The 19,712-nt window shown below is 43.1% G+C and overlaps 1 protein-coding gene across 4 annotated transcripts in view; it reads left to right on the forward strand.

Annotated features, from left to right (window-relative positions):
• Positions 1 to 823: 823 nt before the first annotated feature.
• Positions 824 to 19,712, forward strand: part of SPATS2L (spermatogenesis associated serine rich 2 like) — a 90,615-nt gene continuing 71,726 nt past the window's right edge. The window contains exon 1 of one of the 4 annotated variants that reach the window (XM_074911247.1): positions 824 to 926. The gene's annotated coding sequence lies outside the window, so the exon portion shown is untranslated. Of the gene's footprint in view, positions 927 to 959; positions 1,571 to 19,712 lie in introns of those variants that run through there. The other 3 variants (XM_074911245.1, XM_074911248.1, XM_074911246.1) reach the window with 3 other exon arrangements.

Below are 19,712 nucleotides of genomic sequence, written 5' to 3' on the forward strand. Positions count from 1 at the left end.
TCCAAACTGTGCGGGAAGGGGCAAGAAGTTAGTTTTCTGGCTGAGGGTAGGGAGTTCACGTAGAGGTTGTTATGACCCAGAGAGTCTCCTCTGCATTAGCAGGAAGACAGGTATGCAGCGAGTTGGAGAGGAAATGCGAGGACTTCCCAGTACTTGTGGCTCACATTGCTAACGAGAATGAGAAGTGGTATGTGTTTAAGGGACGCTGATGGCGGTGTAAGACACCAATACTGATAGTAAATCCAGATTAGGGTTGTTTATGGAAAATTTGCTCTGACGTTTTCAGTTCCAGGCATGTGGTTGTACCTCCACATTCTCGTGTTCAAATTTAAGAGGACAGTTATTTATTGCTCCTTTAGCTTTGTTTTAACAACCCCGAGTACATATTTTCTTTGGAGCTTTTAGGCGGCATTTTAAAGCACTGATCACTGAAAAACTCTGCGGTAAGTTTTTATATTCTGGTGGTTTGCCACGAGCATTCAGAGGGGAAGGTTCCCGCGCTAGCAGGGGTTGGTGCCGCCTGCTTCCTTCTGCTCAGTGCGGGTTCTGGGGTAGGTCTGTCCGTGAGGACCGAGAGCCGTCGCTGCGCCGCTCCGGCTTTATTTTTGTTATTATTATTATTCGCGGGCGGCGGGAGGCGCACACGGAAGCGGTGAGCGCGCCGCGGGCCCGGGGCTGCGCTCCCGCCGGCAGCAGGCAGCGCAGGCGGAGCGGCGGCCCCGCTCCCGGCGCCGCCGTTGCTGTGGGCGGGGGCCGCTGCGGCCGTTACTGAGGCGGGCCCGGGCCGGCGCGCGCGCGCGCGCAGGGGAGGGGCGCGAGGCGTGTCCCGTCCCCGCGAGCGGGCGGCGGAGTCAGCGCCGCGCCCCGGCACCGGCCGGTCCCCAGCCTCCCCCCGGCCTCTGCCGCGGCGGCCCGGCGGCTCCCAGGTAAGGCGCCGCCCTGCCCTGCCCTGCCCTGCCCTGCCCTGCAGCCGCGGGGCGCGGAGGAGGGCCCGCCGCGAGTTTCCTGACGAGGGGGGACGGTTACTGTGGTGCCGCCCGGTACCCCACCCGCTGCTCTAACGCTTCGGGCCCCGGAGCCGAGGCGCCGAGGCGGGCGGGGCCCCTCCCGGCGGCACGGGGACCGCAGCCCGGCCCGGCCCCGCGGACCCCGCCCGACGTGCGCCGGGGCTGGCTCTGCCGGTGCCTGGGAGCCCCTCGCCGCGGCTGGCCCGCTCCCGCCGCTCCGCCAGCCCCCGGGCGCCGCCGGAGCCGAAACTGGGCTGCGCTGGGCTGTTGGAGGCTATTCGGTAACAGCCTGGGTCGTAAATGATTCAGTGCCGGCCCGGGGGGGACAGGCAGCCGGTCCTCCCGAGCGCAGCCGTTTATCCCTGGGCTGTCTCGGCGGCCGGGGGCGCGGATCCAGCCGCTCGTTCGTCCCTGAAACGCCCCGTGCGTCTGTGCCCGGGCTGCGGAGCGCCGCTGCGAGCACACCGCTGGCACAGCGCGGGCGGGGGACCGAGGGTGCTGTGCCCTGGCCACGGGCTCTGCGCGGACCCGCCCCTTGGAGGATCTGTTCTAGCTGCGCCAAGGTAAAAAGACCCCTAAGGTGATGGGGGTGTGGATGTGTTTTGGTTGGTTTGGGGTGGTTTTTTAGCGTTCGTTTTTTACTGTGCCTGAAGAATTTAATCAATAGATGTGGAATTTGTCGATAAACAGGGGTAGCTGGCAGTATTCTTTTATTCTCTATCAGAATGCCATACTTCCTTTGAGCTGTAAATGAATAGTGAAGCTTCTTCCTCAGCCTCATCATCCTGAGATGTGAATCACTTGTACCATCAGATTTATTTGCTTTAGGATAAAAGGCGCCACAGAAAATTCACCTATTTCATTCCAGGTCACATTCCCCTGGATTGATTTGGTTGATTCAGCTTGAAAATGGGCTTTAAGGCAACTAATGATCTTCGTGGAAATTATTTTCTGTTAACTTTGAAATTTAAATTACCTGTGTGTGTGTAAAGAGTCTTCAGTTTCTTTGAGCTCCTGATGCAGTCATAAAATGTTTTCCAAAATGTGATGATAAACTAAAAACTTTATACTCAGAAAGTGAAAAAAACGGCTGCGTGCAGGATGTCAAGGTTAACTGGGAACGTATTTGCACTGGCCATGAAAGAAATCCTGGGTGGTAACCTGTTGAGCACCACTAACTGGCGTCTTCAAGCTGCCGTGAGCAGGGCACTGTGCCCTTGCCACAATTGTTGCCATGAATGCAGTCAAACTGTGTAAATGCAGAATGATTTCCAGGTCAGAACAGGTTGATGAATTTTGTGAGGCGCCATCACAACCTGATGGAGCTGAACACTGCTAATAGTATGTGAGTGTTCTCCCACTAATTGTGTTAGGGTAGTTGAAGGAGTTTGGCCCTTTATGAGAACAGCAGGATCTGTTAAATGTAATGGGACACTAATCAAGATAAGGCTTGTACTGTGTCAGGTGCTGTATAAGCACGTAAGGAGGTAAGGTCATAACTCTGGGAAATTTACTGTGTAAGAAAGTGTTATGATTAAGATGAAGTAAATTAAGTGCCCTTCAAAATGTTCTCAGGGTTATCTTTAAGTGAAGGGTCTATTTTGACAGTCTTTATACCCAGGCAGATGCCTGAGAAGGAACACGTGCTTGAGAGTTATTGTTTTGTCTGACGTGTAGTAAGGAGCCTAAAAATTGAACACAAGCATCTTTAAGTACTTCCTGTGTTGAGGGAAGTTTGCTTCTGAATCTTTATCAGTTGTTCTTATCTAGTCCTTCTTGCTAAAAGAAATGCAAATGAGACTATGTCAACATGGACACCTTCCCTCTGTTTCCCAAATTTTAAGGAAATACCTGTATGGAACTGAAATCAGTTCAGGCCTATTTTTAAGAGAAAGCACAACAAGGTTCCAACAGCCTGCAGTGTATTTTATATTTTCTTTGAGTTTTCTTCTAGCAGTGGGGGAAGTACCAAAGCTATGCTTGCCAGCAGTTTGTAGGCAACCTGTATTTGGTATTAATTCCCCAGGCTGTTAGATTTGTGCTCTTTTTCACCCACATGCGTTGCCTCTGTTGTCATTCTAGGGACTGTAATTCCTAGTATGTTTTTAGGGCTTATGCCTTAGAGGTCTTTGGACACTGTTAAGTAATGCTAGTCATGCAGAACGCAAAAAAAAATAAATCCTCAACCATTTTCTCAAAACAGTCTGGTGTGGTGCTTTACACATCTAAAGAAAAGGTCAAACTCCACTTTTCACTGTGCACTGGAGGATAAAAGTAAAGCTGCGTTAACAATTTGGAGAAGACCCAGAGGCAGTGGGGGTTTGCACAAAGATCAAGAGAAGAAAAATAACTTATAGTTAACTGTAGTTAACATTAAGGCTTCTATTGTCCATGTTATTCTGGGGAAATATGACTTCATACCTATGGCTGGTGCCACTGTCTCCTCCATCTTCCATGTTTTTCTGCACTGTCCCAGTCCTTCAGTTTCTCTCTTCTTCCTCCTGCCTTTTCCTTCCTTAAATGCTTCACTAGTTTTCTCGCAGGTTTCTCCTTTGTGTACAAAAAAGAACAGTAGTGAAATAGTTAACTTTGATAGCAGAGTGCTTGTATTTTAGACGTGGCACCTTCCCCTGCTAATATTTGAAAGCAACACTCTGTAGCATTATCATATGAAATATTTCAGGCCCTGAACTTCCTTGAGATTAGCAGGGGGCTGTACCATTCAGGTCTCTTTGCCCTGTTTGTTTCTGAGCACATTGAGCTCAAAAAAGAGGGTGCAGCGTTTTTTTGCCTTTGCTTTGCATTTGCAAGATTGTCTTTACAGTCCTGAGGACTGTAAGCTCATTTTTTATAGAGTATGAGATGATGGGGTGTGTAGTTACCTTGGGGGTATGTTTGGCATGGCAGGACTTTTACTTCTGATACGTATCTGAAAGTGGCATCGTGGGTAATTCCCGCAGCAAAGGTTTTGGCCTGGGTAGTGCTGTCTTGTAACATGCCAAAGACCAGCTCCTTGCCTGATGTAATTTGATAGGGTGCTCAGAAGCGCTGAATTCGACTGACACCTTGACCAGTGGTGTGTGCGAAATATATTGCTTGATTTCAGGGGGGGTTGTGGAAGCCCCCGGAATATAAATTCTGGCATGTGGCAAGAAGCTGGGGAGTGAAAACTGACATTCTTTGACTGTTCGCTTTCACAGTACGTGAGTGGAACAGGCGGGTGAAGAGGGCACGTCTGACAGTGGTGACTTTTGCTTCTGAATGGAGGTGCAGTAACTCCCTAGTTCTGGATATGGATTAGAAGAAATCTGGTTTTGCTTATTAGCCTCCACTGTCTTTCCTGCTGAAAGTTTGTCTGTGTGAGGCTTGTTTAGAAGCTCTGTAATAAAATCATGTGTGCAAATCCCATTTTGGGGGTGTGTGCATTTGCGTGTAAAACCTGAGAACTGAAAATGTGATCGGGATGGGTGGAGAAGGAAAACATTTCTTACTTCTGACAAGTTGTCAGCAGATGTAATTGACCCTTTTTTGTGAGAGACTTCAGAAACAGACTTCAGAGTTAAACAGTCAAGTGCTGGTTTCTCAGCATAAAAAAAATCTTTTTGTTGAATAGGCCACCATATACTTGATGGGTGATGTCAAATTTGCTCAATTACTAAAGTGATTATTAAGTAACAGTGACAGTGCTTTCACTTATTAGCCCAGTGCAATTATACTTTTACTAGATCTTGTACCAAAAAAGCTTCTGTGATTTTCTGTTTAGACAAGGCAAAGAGAGGGGCAGACCCTAATTAGGGTTTTGGAATAAAGTCAAAACTCTGCATGTGTTTTAAACTGCTCTCGTAAAACAACAATAATATAGAATGCCTGCCCATCTTTTTGTAATACAAAAGAGACTAATCTAAAAATATGCTCTACATATACATAGTAGGAAAGGGTTGTGGCATAACATTTTCAGAGCCTGTTCTTTTCTTGGTTTGCTCTTAACTGAAACTATGCAGTTTCTTCAAAAACCATGAGTTACAAATGAATCTGCAATACTTTGTGACTCCTTGTCCTTTTCCTTCAGACAAAAGGCCCTTTCAATCCATTGTGGAACAGTCACCGATTTTCATGTGGTCATTCAAGAAAAGGCTAGTGATTGGCTTTCATAATAGGCCTTTCAGTACTCTCTCTAGTGGTTTGCTGACTGAAAAAAAAAATGCCTATGGCTGTGTACTTTATCCAGTGTTTAAATTACTGATGAATCTAATCCCGCAAGTTGTTGAAAAGGTAAGAGTTCAAATGGCAATGAAGCCTCACCTGTTTCTGAATATTGATGTGCTGTTGCTCAGAGTTGGGGACAGGTTTTGGCCTGTCTGGTGCAGTTTGATGTTCATTGACTGAAGGTCTGTTCTGTTCCTTTTTTTTAAAGTGGTAACTTAAACCTGTTGGTTCCATGAAGAAATGCTTCTAAGAGGGCTGATGCTGTTTTATGTTCTGAGTGGTATTGAGCAATGTTATCTGTTTATGTTGCGCATGGTCAAGTGGACTGTGAATATGATTTCTTGGGAGGTGATGATCCTCGAAAGTTGTGGGTGTGTTTTGAGTTAGCATTAAAGAAACTGCTGCCACTGTTGTGTTGACAGCGCAGTCTCGTTGAGTTGCTATCCTTCTGTGCTGGTAAGGCCAACCTGCCTGGCAGCATTTCAAAATAAACACTCTGCATTCTGGGCAAGTAGGCTGGTGTTTGTTGTCCCAGCTTTATGCAAAATCCATGCAAGGTTATATGGTGTTTGACTGACTCTTACCTGGAGCGGCACCAAAAGATAGTGTTTGTGCTATGAGACGTTTCTGAGTGATGGTAGTTCTTCAGGATCCTGGTTGCTTTTGTTAGAAACCTGTGCAAAGCTTGCCTTGAAGCTTCAGCACTGGAGTGTCCACCTGAGTGCTGTCCTTGGCATGTGGCTTTTATTGCTGCTCAAGACTGATGCAGACTGACAGCTAATGGGTGGCAGATCAGAACTTGAGGCTTTCTTACTGGTTTAAGTACAGCTGCCAGGAAAAAGAGTATTTGGGATTTGGATGACTCTAAGCTCAAGCATGTACTCAAATGGTCATTTCAGACTGAATTACTTAGTAATATATAAAACCGGTTTTCAGTATGTACTGTTCTACACACATCCAGCTTCTGGCTTCTATTTCTGCATTACGCTTTAACTATGCACTTTTAGTATTTAAATTAGTGCTGTGTATAGTTCTCTGTGTAAAATTAAACGCAGTGAAAGCCTTGCACGTGCAGTGTAAGTGTGGTGGTACTTCTGAGTGGGAATGTTTTCAGAAACTGTGGTTTATACTAGAGGTGGAAAAATCAGCAAGTCCCAAAATGTCATCACTGTGGGACTTTTGTGTTGATGCAGGGAATAACTATCTTGTGCAGTAATACTAACCTGTGCAGAATTTTATTTGGTGATCTTTAGGATGCAGTCTGAATGAAATGTTGCCTTTTTAATAATTCTGTTTTCCAATAACAGCTTAATGCTGACTAGAAATTGTTTTGAGTTGTCTGGTTTCTTGAGCTGCTGGCATGAAGTTGTGCTTTGGTGTTAGGATCAGAGCTTGTGCTCCTTGCTCTGGAGTTGATGAGAGGGATGGTGTGGAGATAGACTGCTTGCATAGCACTCAGGTGGAGAGAGGCTTTTGTGTTTGTTCCTGCAGCTCCTGAGGTTTCCCATGTACTGCCACCATTTTGTTACTAGAGTGAAAGAAGGAAACCTACTTCTCATTAAAATTCTCAAAGAACTTGAGGGTTTCTTCCTCCACAATAGCCAAATTATGCCGTGTACAAACACAGTGGAAGCCAGAGAGGATTGGATGATTCCTCTGGCCAACAGAGAGGCATCTGGGTCTTGAAACATAAGGAAAGAACGGCAGGAAGGAGTCGAAAGGTCAGGTGTGTTCTATCAGATAGCTGTAGCGTGGGTAGGGCAAGAGGTGTATCTGCCAACGGTGCCCTGAAGTGGTCTGCAGTGTGAGGCAAATACAGGTGACTTAGAGCAGCTGCTGTGTAAGAAGAGTTCTGAAGGCTTGTAGTAGTAAAGAACGCAGAAGATGGTGGTTGGAAAGAGGTCTGGCAAGGGAGGAAGGTCAGGGAAGATCCCAGGGGCCAGAAGGCACTCTGGCAGTCGGAAGGCACTGGGTTTTTGACCGTGTCTGTTTAGATACTCAAATGGGAATGGAAGCTTGTGAGGTGAGGGTGAACAGGGGGGAATTGCAGGGAATATCTTTTCTGTGTGATGGTGATACAAGATCAGGGCTTCCCTGGCCCTGATAGGGTTTTCCTCAGATTTGGCCATTTCGTTAAGGATCTGATGGAAATGATGGGCATGCAGCAGTTCATATATTATTAATTTAGAACCAGATTCTCTTGGGGCCTATGCTTACTGAAATCCACAAGTAGAGTGTGGCATATTATCATTGCTTCATTGTTACTCAATAAAAACAGTTCTCCCTTTATTATCTGTTGGTAAAACCACACACCTGTCTTTAATATCTGTGCTCTTGTGCCTTGTAGATCTACATATGCTGATTCTTTACTGAATTGCGGGTGGATTGGAAGGTTTTGCAAAAAGCCAGAGAACATGGTTGGCATAGAGTTGATTATGGTAGCTGCACTGACTTTTTTTAATGCACTAATTATTATTTTATCCTAAGAGAAGTAAAATAAATATCCAAAGAGTGGTGTGTTGGGAAAACCTTGAGCTGAGCAGATAATCAGCTTTACATCAGAACTCTGACTCTCTAGTGTTTATCCGTGTGTGAAAGGGGACTATGGAAAACGTCATAATTTTTCTGGCACATTCTGGAGACAGGAAATTCTCAACATTGGCAGAGTTGCACTTTTGTGATACTGGTGTAAAATCAGTATTTTGCCATATGATTTTTTTAATATATTCTCAGTTTTCGTTGTGGAATTATTTTTTACATTAAGTTTACTGGACTATTTGATACAGGGTGATTCTAATGGTGTACTATTGGGTCTGCATCACAGCATGGCCTGTAACCTCACAATTTTTTTCCTGTCATGAGGGACACAAGCCCTTCACATAGGGTCTATGAGGGACACAATAGGTGCAGTCTAGGTCCTTTGCAGCTTAGTTTCTGGGAAGGGATATTTCAAATGAAGGTCCTGTCAGAGCTTTACATGTATTGGAAGTTTTGCAGCTCTTTTATTGTGAGTGGGAGTTTGGTTATATGTGCTTAGAATATGCCGTGAGAGACCACTGTGGAGCAGGTGGCAGCAGTGTGTTAGTCCTGTGTTTAATGTAGTGCTCAGTCCTGAAACTTCTCACGGTTCTGTGAGAGGGTTTGCAGTCCACAGAGTGAACTGTAGTAAAGAGAGCCTGCAAAACCAAGGAAGTTCTGAACAAGGGCAGACACTTGGCAGTGTGGAAAGTTGCTTTGCTGTTGTGTAATCTGGCAACAGATGGTCATGTATGTAAATTCATCCATTGCACTGCCATCACTTGACAAAGAATAATGGGTTGCCTTTCTCTGTGCTAATGGAATGACTTGAGGTTCCCATGTTAGCATTTTAGCATGCAGTTCCCTTCTCTTAAATTACACTGTATCCAACCATAATTGTTTTGCACATTGCCCTGTAGATGAGGAAAGGTTGGAAACTTCTAATTGCCTTCCTGGTGTTGGATTTTCAGAGATGTTAAGTGCAGAAAGTTCTAAACGGGACTTGTGTGCAGTCAGGTCCTCTGAAAATCAGAGAATGACTCAGATGAATGGTGGTACTTTCCAAAGCATTTTAATGAGATTTGCCAAAGAGCAAAACCAGATTTATTAAGCTATTATAAGGGGCTCGTTAAATGGAAGAGGGATCATCTTGCAGTTGCAAGGTCTGTTAAACTGCAAAAAAAGTCATTACCGTTGTTGCATCATTTTAAAGGAATGAAGCAATGTAAATGCAATCATTAATTAAACTGAAGAGTATACCTCTAACTGTCATTCACTATTTTAAGTGAATACTAACCTCTTCCTTCTGGAGAGCTACTCAGCCTGATACCAAAGATTCCTTTTATGTAAATTAGAAAACAAAAATCTCGAGATTGCTGTTCCTTATGACAGAAAATATATGTTTTGTGTAGTGTTCATTCTGGACTGAACTCATCTTTTCAGGCTCTGCATCTTTGCTGAGCTGCTAAGTCAGAGCCCAGCTTTTCAGAAGTGGTTTAATAGAGGGAAAGGGTCAAACAGCATGATAGCAAGGGCTGGTTTTTTTTGCAGTGCCAAAAGACCTGGGCAAGGACAACTAAATTTGAAATCTTGATCTTTGCAGTAGGAGCATGTGAAGGGGCTTCTCATGTTTGTGGGAATGAGGCTGTGGCAGAGCCGTGTTCCTGCTGCAGGCCTTACGGCAGGTGTGGGCAGCTGCTGGAACTGGCACCAGCTGGCACCCAGGGTGGCTTGGGATGGTCTGCTGAGTGTGCTGATTTTGTTGGATTTTGTCTTTAAACAAATTTGGTACCAGACTCCATAAAAGGCTTTGCTTTTTGCTAGTTTAGGATTTTTCTGGGTGGGACCTCAGGGGGTGTTACACACTAAAATTTTGGATGTTTCAGATTGCACTGCTGGCCACAGAAAGGAGATTTGGGAAGGAATCTGTTGTTAATTGAAACAGAAAATACAGGGAAACACAGGCTTTTGAACAGCAGATGGACCCCTTAAGAGGCAGGCCATAAATTACTAACCCTCTCTGTTCATACAAATGTAGAAAGGTGGCTGTTCATGGATTAATGTTTTAAACAATAAATTAAAAAAAAACCAAAAACACAAACACCCCTTCCAAAACAACTCAAAACAACAAAAATCCACACACACAGAGTATACAGATAAACTGTGTGTAGTTAAAAGAAACATCCAGAGAGCAGTCAGATACAGTAGTGATGGAATGGGATTGTATCAGCTGCTCATATTCAGCATGATCTGAACTCTGTTATGTAAGTTGTTCAGCACATGGGATTCAAAGAAGTCTAAGAAGTGTATGTATGACCTGTCTTGTCATACATAAAGAAATAAAGACAGTATGATTTTCTCTGGTCTGACTCTATGCTTTTTTACATGACAGTTTTAAATTTTCATGTAGCTTCTTCCTTAGAAGAGTCTATCAGATTTACCTTCCCACAGCTTGATCCTGCATCAGGGTCAACCTATGAGGAGGAATGTGGGGACCAACCCTCGCCTGTTTCTAGCTGTCTCCCCAGGTTGTTTGAAACGCTATTTCCATATTTAGGGTATAGGCTGGAACCTAGAGGCATACAGGAGTCTGCTTTTGATGCGAATCTAGGATTTTTTTGTTGTTGTTAAAACAAAATATGAAAAAATTAGATTATCTTAATTTTTGCTTAAAAGTTGTTAATAAATCCAGGCTGATCATTTGTATAAAAATTTGACCTGAAGTTGAATGAAGTATATGAGTTCTCAGAATTTCTTGAAAGGAGAAGCCAAGAAGAGAACTGCTAATAAGGTCCCCTAGCCATTATATGTTAACAGCCATGTGATAATATTCATGTGATTAGTGACAGATGTGAGCATTCCTCTGTGAGAAACATGAAGAGCTCAAGTGTGTTGAACCTCTCTTCACTAAAATGGCAGACCATCAGAAGAAAAACACTCATGCAGAGAGTGCATCTTTCAGAGCTGTTACAAAAATGGCTCTCCAATTCCATTTTGTATGCAATATGTATGTAAAGAGTAGGGCCAAAGCAACACCCCAATCTCTGGAAACTTGTTTGTGTTGCTGATAAGTGTTAGTTTCTTAGCTTCTCTTGTGGCATTAATTCTCATTCCCATTCTAGTTGTACAAGAATTGATTTGATGGTTTCTAAGTTTGTCTCTTACATAAAACGTGAAAAAATACCTGACTGAACAGTGCTCTGTTCTGTTGGTTTAGGTAATATTTATTAAGCAACCTGGATTGCAGATCCTGACCAGCTCTGGCTACATGGCCCCCCTCATCCCAGCTCCCTCACTCAGGGTTTACCTTGCTCAGGTTTTGAATTATTTGATTCATTTTGGGGGTTTTTGTTTGCTTTTTTTCTCCAATGGCCCTATCCCTTACCCTCCCGTGATGATACAGTAGTCACATTTAGGTCATAGTAGTACCCTAAGGAGAGGCTGTTTCCAGAAGTCTTTTCGTACTTAAATGTCAGGCATGTGAGAAGGATCAGCTAATGATATTTCTGGTAAACTGTTGGACTTCATATTCTGGTACCAGACTTTATAATCTAGCTCTGTCTTCAGGTTTTCCAATTTATTTTAAAAATTTATTTTTATTTTAGGTAAAATATAAAATAACTATATATTTAGACATATCTGAAGTGCAAAGGTATTCCTTAAATTTCTGTGATCTTTTTACTTAACAGCAAGGTATCAGTGATGAAAGAAGATGGCTTCCGCAGCTTCACATCTGTTCCTCGGTGGGCTAATGTTACGTATGGTGTTCTATGATAGTTCACATTTCTTTTTTGCATTTGCAACATGTTTATTTTTGGAAGTGAGGATCGACAGATCAGTTGTGTCAGAAGACCATATTGAGTTTTTCCTTTATTCCTTCCCTTATGCTAGAAGTTGTGACAAAGAATGTAGGGAATTGGGTAAAAAATTGGCCTCTAGTACAATGAGGAGTGGCTGTTTTGTTTTTATCTGTTACCCTTTTTAAAATATGAGAGATTAAAATACTTATTTCCCACCTACCACCTCCACATATGAAATGCCTTACTCATAAAACATTTTTAATGCATTAAAAAATTTATTAGAAAAAGTCTTTCTTTTACTTTCTCGTTAAAGTCGTTAAAAATCTCCTTTTACTTTCTCATTAGAGAAGACATAATTTAAAAAGTAATTAAAGCATATAGTGTAAGTCTTCTACTCTAAACAGGAATTAAATTAAAATTTTAAGTCTGCATTTTTTTCTTCCCTTTTTTCTTTTTTCTTCCATCTAAGTTCATTCTTGGAAATAATGTCATGCCTCCAGTCAATTCTGCATGCATAGTAACATGCACCTAACACACCATTTCTGTTCTAGTGGGTCTTGTAGTCCTTTTAGGTATGTCAGATCCCTAATCAGATCCTGCTGGCAGGAAATAAGTGAGGAGTGACAGCGGTAGATTTTCAGAAATGTCTCAGGGGTGGCTTGAATACTGATAGTTCACTGTTAGTATGATTTGTGTTAAATGAAGACAGAGACTGGGAGAATGACCCCCCTGCAATCCAGGAGACAGTCAGTGACCTGCTGCATCACACAGACACACACAAGTCTATGGGACCAGACGGGATACACCCGAGGGTGCTGAAGGAGCTGGCTGGGGTGCTCACCCAGCTGCTTTCCATCATTTCCCAGCAGTCCTGGCTGAGCGGGAAGGTCCTGACAGATTGGAAATCAGCCAGTGTGATGCCCATATATAAGAAGGGTCAGAAGGATTATCTGGGAAATTACAGGCCTGTCAGCTTGACTTCAGTGCCGGGGAAGCTGATGGAGCAGCTCATCCTGAGTACCATCACACAACACATGCGGGACAACCAGATGCTCAGGCGCAGTCAGCAGGGGTTTATGAAAGGCAGGTCCTGCTTGTCAAACCTGATCTCCTTCTGCGACAGGGCGACCTGCTTATTGGATGAGGGAAAGGCTGTGGATGTTGTTTACCTTGACTTTAGCAAGGCCTTTGACACTGTTTCCCACAGCATTCTCCTGGTGAAACTGGCTGCTTGACGCTTGGGTGATCGCATGCTTTGTTGGGTAAAAAACGGGGCCCAAAGAGTGGTGGTGAATGGAGTTAAATCCAGCTGGCGGCCGGTCACCAGTGGTGTCCCCCAGGGCTCGGTGTTGTGGCCACTTGTGTTTAACATCTTCACTGATGATCTAGACGAGGGGATCAAGTGCACCCTCAGTCACTTTGCAGATGACACCCAGTTGGGTGGGAGTGTTGATCTGCTCGAGGGTAGGGAGGCTCTGCAGAGAGACCTGGGCAGGCTGGAGCCATGGGCTGAGCCCAACTGGAGGAGTTTCAATAAGGGCAAATGCCGGGGGCTGCCCTTGGGCCACAACAACCCCCAGCAGGGCTACAGGCTTGGGGAGGAGTGGCTGGAGAGCTGCCAGTCAGAGAGGGACCTGGGGGGGTGATTGACAGCCGGCTGAACAGGAGGCAGCAGTGTGCCCAGGGGGCCAAGAAGGCCAATGGCATCCTGGCTTGTGTCAGCAATAGCGTGGCCAGCAGGGACAGGGAAGGGATCTGACCCCTGTACTCAGCACTGGTGAGGCCGCACCTCGATGACTGGGTTCAGTTTTGGGCCCCTCACTACAAAAAGGACATTGAATGACTCGAGCGTGTCCAGAGAAGGGCAACGGAGCTGGTGCAGGGTCTGGAGCACAGGTCTGATGGGGAGCGGCTGAGGGAACTGGGGGGGTTTAGTCTGGAGAAGAGGAGGCTGAGGGGAGACCTCATCGCCCTCTACAGCTCCCTGAAAGGAGGGTGCAGAGAGCTGGGCGTGAGTCTGTTTAACCAAGTAACAAGGGATAGGACAAGAGGTAATGGCCTCGAGTTGCACCAGGGAAGGTTTAGACTGGCTATTAGGAAGCATTTCTTTCCAGAAGGGGTTGTTGGGCGTTGGAATGGGCTGCCCAGGGAGGTGGTGGAGTCCCCATCCCTGGAGGTGTTTTAGAGTTGGGTTGACATAGTGCTGAGGGATATGGTGTAGCTGGGATCTGTCAGTGTTAGATTAATGGTTGGACTGGATGATTTTCAAAGTCCTTTCCAACCTTGATGATTCTGTGAAAAGAGGCATTTCATTATATACAAGTTGCGAAAAGATGTACTCATTTAACTCTTGTTTTGTAACTTGGTAATTCTACTTTTAATGACCAGCTTTTACAGTGCACTGTAGTCCTGAACATATACCAGAAGTTGCTCGTATGCTTTCTCAAGTTCATTGACTTCAGTAATTCACTAGGAGAAGAGATATACTTATGTACTAAGGTGGCTGAGATAAATTTTAATTTTTAACATATTGCTAATCAAGGTGAATGTGAGGCGGTCAGGCAGTGTATGTTTGAAATCTGCAGGTATGGATGTTAAGATATTCGCTGACATGTGAAAACTTCAGTTGTTCATACTGAGGACTAGATTTAAAAGGGTGATGCCGAGCTGATTTCATGAGTGATGTCAGTAGAGCCTATACTGTGAAGGTCCATCTGTGAAAGTCAGGAGATCTTGGAAATGAGAAAGATAGGTTGTAGCCATATTTATTTTTATTGTGTCACTCCCCCTTCTAGTTAAGATCTTGGGAAATAAAATGGAAGAATAAATAACATCAATGTACTGTGAGTTTGCAAACCTAAACCAGAGAAGTCTCATCTTTTGCAAAACAATGGTTAGGTCAGAGATGTTAGCTTGGCCACGTTGCATGCATGCAATGTTTTCCATGCAGTTTTCTGTTGTTAAATGTAACATGTTACTTTTTTTAGCGTACCATAAAATATGCAGACTATGTCTTGTGGGTGAGTGGATGTTACTGGAACAAACTTTACTCTTGATATCTCAGAGGTTCTTGGAGCAGAGGTGCCAAGTCATAAGTCAGTTTCTGAGGCTTAGTGTCAGCAGTAAATAAATGTTTGTTCCTAGGAAAGTAAATACAGACAGGAATTCTGAATAAATGATCCATACAGAAGGTGCTCTGCCAATAAACTGAGGCAAACTCTGATTTCCTTTAGTATAAGGTGTTTCTGAGTCCACTGAAGGCATTCCAGGTTTGTACCAGCACTCACTTTTATCCAAACTCATTAGCAGAAAAGGAAGCCAAGCTGTATCTTTGCTTTATTTTAGCCAGATTCTCTCATAAGTAAAAGAATGACACAAGTGTTTCAGCTGAAGCCCAGACTGAAATATTTTAAATCAAAGAAAGTTCCTGTGTGGGAAGTTTGCTTCAAAACTTTGGGGGTTATTTTGTTATTTGTATGTAATGTCCATGAAAAGGCTGCTTTGACGTACAAATTAGTGTTTCATGGAACCTTCTGTCTCAGGGTTGCGAGAGCTCTGTGTGCTTTCCCTTGAGATGTGAAATACCACATGGGGATGAGATCTCATTTACACTCCTGAGTCTGACCAAGATCCCCTGGGTAATTTTGCTCCTCCTTCCTATTAAAACTTAAAAAGAGGTTAGAGTTGTACTTACATTTGTAAATTGATCTCATTATTCATTTTTGTTCATTATGATGCCATTTTTATAATTTGTATGCAACCAGAAAAGAGCGTATTTCCCCACTCTAAATGGAGAGAAATAAGGACTAGAGTTTTATATAAGGAAAAACCCTTACCTAATCCCAGGAGCTCTGTACTATAAAACATGCTTTATGGTTGCATTCAGCTCTTATAGGAGCACCAGGAAGGAGAAAAGAGTTGTGACGTTGCTTAGATGATAGATGGCTGGGAGTTCTCAGTCCTTCTCCTTTCTAGAGATCAGGCCAACTAGGATAGAGTGAGGTGGAATTGGGCTTGAAGATCCCATTGCCACTGCAGTACTGGACCCTGGCAGGGTGGTTGTTCTCTGAGCAGGATGCGGTACCTGCTCCGATGGGTGGTGGAGGTTGTACATCCCACTGCTGGGATACTTTCCAGAAAGGGTTCCCAGGAGATGCTGTCATCATCTTTGGATTGCATGTCCTCTTATGTTGTTATAAAGGCAGAATCAATACAGTTGTTATGACATGACTTAGTCCCGATGAAAAGCTCTGCTTTTCACACTCATGGTGTGATGTGTTTTCACATGCACAGCGAGGGTGGCAGTAGACCAAGTCCCCTGAAGCCCCCTTATCCCTGTGTCCCAGTGTAACTTGGAGGGGACATCTTTAGATGTGGTCTGTAGTTGGGGCTTCTTGGTGATTTTCATTCTTATTTATTGTAGTCTCTGATATTGCATAATGCACAGCAAAACCCAGCATCAACTGAGTATCACTGTCATGCAAGGTTGTAAACGTGTTCTCAGGATTGAGTTTTTTAATGTACCCTGTAGATTTCACAATGTCTGCATGTTCTGTATGTTAAGCACATGTCTTCTGTAACTGTGTTGCTTTTTGATCTCACTGCCTTACCTGTGATATTAAGCTACTGCAACAATGCCTACTAAACTGCAGCATAAACTCAGCATCCACAGCCTTTATATATTATCCACTACACATTAAGTTCAGATACCCTTTGTCTCCTAAAATAATCCCTCATTCAATTAAAAGCATGTGCACTCAGATATATTTTCTCTGCCTACTGCTTATTTGGGTAAGCAAATAATTTGAACTTTTCATAAAAGCCTAATTTACTTAAATTTCTTTCTCAGAATATGATTATGTCTTGAAATGTGTATACAAAAATACATATACATTGGCTTTCTTACTAAGAAAATGTCTATTTTGGGTTTGGAGCAGTTTAAGAAAATTGCTTTATAAAGTGCTGAATAAAAACTATTTGACAGTGAGGGCACAAGTGATTTTGCTTAGATGTACAAAATATGAAGTGCTAGTTTCTTCAGAAGCCTCTGTCCTTCTGTTGGGAGCCTGAAGACAGATTACATGAAGGGTGTGCCAGTTTGAAAATAGTGGTGATTGCACTTGAATTGAAAATGAGGCATTTCAGCTGTCACTAGTAGTAGAAGCTGTAAAATGCTTAATTGTTGTGATTTGCTAGAGATGAATGGGAGGATAGTTTTTGCCCGGAAAACAACATTGTGGATATTTTTTGGAGCTTAGTGACACTTTTCATGATTCTTTCAGAATTAATTATAAGGTTATACTCTGTGTAAATGAACATACTCAAATTTACATGGGACCACAGCAAATCTTCTGATAAATCTGTGGAGATTATTTTTAACTTGTTAACACTTACGCTGTCTGAAGCATGTTATTTTTGAGGTCCTCAGCCTCAGTAAGAGGAAGCTTTCCTGACAGATTGACCTTTGTGTGCAAAAATGGCAAGTGAAACTCACAGCAGACTCCCAAGTGGCAGCAGAATTCAATTCAGAGGATGCAGCTTTCACACAGAGACATGGAGAGTCCACAGATTGTACAGAATCTTTTTATCATTCTTTTTAGGATCTTGTGGCCCCTGAGGTGTACAAAAATTAAGATCCTATAGCTCCTCTAGGCACTGAACATACCCTGGCTCATCGGGGTATAAGCAATTGTCTTAACCAGGGCTTTCCAGCTTTGTGGCGTTGCTTGGTTACCATCATTCCCACAACTCTCAAATAAAGCAAAGCAATTGTAAAAAACCCTGTTTTTTTCTTTATGGGCTAGGCTACTGTACAAACCCAAACAAAATGAAATTGTAAGCTCTAAAGAAGCTGTAGAGTTTCTTTAGCTGTAATGTTCTTTTTTTCCTCAAGTATTTCACTTGGCTACTCACAAAGGCTTTCTATTTTAAATATGTTTTTCCAGTATACTGGACTACTTCTAGGATTCTGCACAAACTCATTAAGTTCAAAAGCTGGAATCCTGACTGGAAGCAAGCAATAACAAATAATGGCTTGTATTTCAGGCAGTCTTGATAACTCTAGCTGGGATACTGGCTTTTCAGATATACTTTATGTGCATCCTCAGTTCAGGGCAGGGAAAAGGGCACAAAGCTTAGCTTGGCATGTGCTAGGAAATATTTTCTTTAGTAATGTTAATAATGAAGAACTGTCATAACCATTTGGCTGAGGATCTTATGTCATTTTGTGAATATTTCCAAATGTAGCTTCAGAATTCCTCTCCTGCCCTCAGGGGAACAATTTTGGCATGTAGTCTCATGCGTTCCACGGTGTTCAGTCTGAGAACTGAATACAACATAGGTGCCTGGGTAGCTATTCTGTTGTCATCCCTGCTCCACAGAAGCATTCTGCAAAGTGAAAAGTATAATTTTTTCATCAGCATCAGCCTGCAACAGGTCACAACTCGGAGACAGCCATTCTATTGGTATGTTACAAATGAGTATAAGTTTCTTTTAATGAAGTTAATTCCCAAAATAATTCTTCTCTGGGCACATGTGGATGAGTTTCTTGGTGAAGAGAGAGCTTTCCATAAATCTACTAGAGTCATTAACAGTGTACCTGGAGTTGGCTACAGAAACCCTCTTACTGTTTCTGGGAGTAGAGAAAAGTAAAATAAATGGAGATATCTGTGAATCAGCCAAAGACTGAAGAAAAATAAACACATCCAAGTAAAATATTCCCAGCTGTGAAAAAACCTATTCTATCAGGAGTATGGGAAGTGTAGGAAGCAGACAGCAGTTCTTGTAGGAAGTAGAACTTTGAGTGTTGCCTTATGCTCATTGTCTGAAAGCTTGTGCTTTAGTGGGGCTCACAACTCAGTCTAATCATTTTGGGTTTCCAGTGGGTCTGGTTCTTCAGACGGTGGACTTCTAAGAGAGATTTCTCATTCGGTAAGATACTAGGTGTTTAACTGTGTGGTGTTGAATTTCCAGTGTCGTACGGCTCACATATGTCTCTGTTACAGGTCCATTCCAGCTTCAGTTCTGTCTGTAGAAATTGAAATAGGCCCTTAATGCTTTGGGAGGAAAATGTTGACTTGGCATTAAGTTAGGAGGAGTAACAGACTGAGATAATGTCAGATGGCTGTTAGGAGAATAAAGGTGTTTACGGACTTCACGCGTGGACTTGTTTTTAAAAATTTATCTATAGAGAATCTTGATGTTCTAGCTCACACTAAGTTCCCACACAACCTGAAGGAGCTTCATAGGCTAGAAGGACTGGATATTCAAGTCTTCTAAGATATATAGATCATAGTAAACACCAGAGCTGGTTTGGTTTTTAAACCGCTCTTTCATGCTGGCTGAAACTGAAGTGGTGCCAGTTGTATGCCTGATTGTGTTGCTGGTTCTCTGATATGACAGCCTTCAAGAAAAATTTTTCTCCTTGACAACACCACAGAGCATTTACAGGTTTTCTTCCTCATTGCAGCTGTTCTTCATTTAATGTAATTCCCTCCTGGACCAGTGTTGAACGTAGATCCTTTTCTTTGCCCCACTGTGGTGGTATTATCCCACTTGTGTCACTGGACAGAAATCTGGCATAAGATGAGAGCTGGTCCAATCATGAAGCTTTTATTTGGTTGTTTCCCAATCCTAAAGTTGACAGATTTTTTTGCTGTAAAATGTTTGGCAAATAGCAGATTAGGATGGTTTTAGTCAAGAAGCTTATGCTACTTTATAATTGTATGCATCTTTTGTTGTAATAAGAAATACACATTGTAAATGTCCATGTGAATTGTCCACCGAAGGCTGGATCCTGCTAAGTATCCTTAACACTGCATTCCATGGCTGGAGTTAGAAACTGCAGTGCACAAAATGGAACATCATGGGTTAGTTGTAAAGGCGTTCAAGTTCAGCTTTAGAGGATGTCGTTGTTAATTAAATACTGAGATGCAAAATGGAAATCTTGGAACTGTGTTTGAAGTGTAGCAGTGACAGACAAGGATCACCCCTTATTTACTTTGACTACCTCAGAGCTTAGAGTCTGCATTGGGCATAAGGTTGATGCTAAATGACTTAAGGTTTGACCAAGTATCAAACATGTGAAGGTTTGCTTTGCATGTGCTAAATAACTGCATTGGCAATTAGGTAAGTGTGATTGACTCACTAGCTAGGCCAAATTCAAAACCCAAAAGAGATCCAA

The sequence above is a fragment of the Athene noctua genome, chromosome 7 (genome assembly GCF_965140245.1).
Source record: "Athene noctua chromosome 7, bAthNoc1.hap1.1, whole genome shotgun sequence".
NCBI lineage: Eukaryota > Metazoa > Chordata > Aves > Strigiformes > Strigidae > Athene > Athene noctua.